Source organism: Rutidosis leptorrhynchoides, chromosome 5, assembly GCF_046630445.1.
Source record: "Rutidosis leptorrhynchoides isolate AG116_Rl617_1_P2 chromosome 5, CSIRO_AGI_Rlap_v1, whole genome shotgun sequence".
NCBI classification, from domain to species: Eukaryota; Viridiplantae; Streptophyta; class Magnoliopsida; order Asterales; family Asteraceae; genus Rutidosis; species Rutidosis leptorrhynchoides.
In genome coordinates this window covers 283,173,476-283,175,225 of record NC_092337.1, presented here as the reverse complement: position 1 = coordinate 283,175,225, position 1,750 = coordinate 283,173,476, and positions in this window count along the sequence as shown.

Genomic DNA, 1,750 nt, shown 5'->3' with positions numbered 1-1,750 from the left:
AACATGACTAATGTTCAAAGAGAGAGATTGTAATATCACGATCTTGATTGGTTAAATTATCAGAATTCAAGAGAAAGATAGAACTATCAAGAAATCATGTTCTTGATATGTCTAGAGATTAGCTAGAATGTAAGAGTCATGTAATATGGCACATGATAATGTTATGGTTTGTGAATCATCATGTTTCATTAGAAACTCTGCATGACTTACTGTAATATAATCACGTTGATCAAGTGTCATTATATTATACTAACTCATGCATCAATTTCCAACACTACTTCAAAACATTCATAATTTAAACTCGAAGGTTTACAGAATATAGAAACTATACAGTCCCTTTTATGATGTAATACTGATAACGCGAGAAGATAAATGATTTCGGATAAGAATAGTTATGAAAATATCTCCAGAATATTAAGGATATTTATATTGAAAGATACGATGATATCTTAGAACTTTAGAATTAAATTGTGATGACGAAATTCATTTACGATGATTTAGAGCGATTAAGGAGCATGGTATCCACTAAAGATTTCATCAGAACCAGAATCATCGGGATTCTTTATGTACAAGTTTAGTCCTTGTAATTTTTTCAGAGTCCCCTTCATGGTTTGCTCAATTCATTTTTCAGTATCAAAATCCTTGAACTTACTCCATTCTTTATCATCAAACTTTTGACTGTTAAGGCAGGCTTCAGTTTTCACTGCTTCATCAGCTTTTTCGAATTTCAAAATGGAAGATCATAATTCTAAGAGTTAAATGTTATATATATACACACAACTGTTGATGTAAAAATGTTGTAGGATTCGAAATACTGATTGCTAATTCTCAGTAATTGGTATGGCAATTCTCGATGCAGAGGAGTAGATGATAGGGTTTCAATGAATATAATAACTTTTTAGAAAGTCAAAGATCAATGAAGTTGCTGGTAAGTTTACTATTAATGTGATGGAATATAAACGGTCCCTCGGTAACGATGACGAAGGACAAACTTATATATATCAAAGTTATAATAGAGTTTATTCGAATGAAAATTCGGAATTGATTTGCTGAAGCTGTGACAAAATTGACTACTTGGTAAAGGGATTGTAAAGTTATTTTCGGTAATGGCAACGCCAAAGGAGCTAACACATATACGTGCTAAACGTTTACTTAGGTTCCAAGTGTTTTCAGGTGCATAACTATATGCATCAATCTTTTCTTCCGTAGCTGAAGTGCGGTTGGTTCATCCTCTCGATTGAGGTGTTTTCAAGAATCATGAAAGGTTTGAACACAGGTTGTAATTGTCTAGATACAAATGAGGTTTAAGATGAAATCAAGTGGCAAACTTGAAGAAATGTTTAGTTTCATATGTTTTAATCAATATTCTAATTCATTTTGATTGTCCAATGTTATTAGTCCACAGTCGATAGTCCACAGTTAATAGTTCGATAATTCATATATAGTTAAATTTATAATATTCGAATTAATTAATACGTATCGTGACCCGTGTACATGTCTCAGACTCGATCACAACTCAAAGTATATATATTATTGTAGAATCAACCTCAGCCCTGTATAGCTAACACGATCATTACTGCATATAGAGTGTCTATGGTGATTCCAAATAATATATATAGATGCGTTGATATGATATGTCAAAACCTTTTATACATGTCCCGATATTTAAAGTGCGTAAAATAAATAACATAATTCAAATGACGATAAATAAAATTGCGATAAATAAAATGCGATAAATAAAATGTAATCA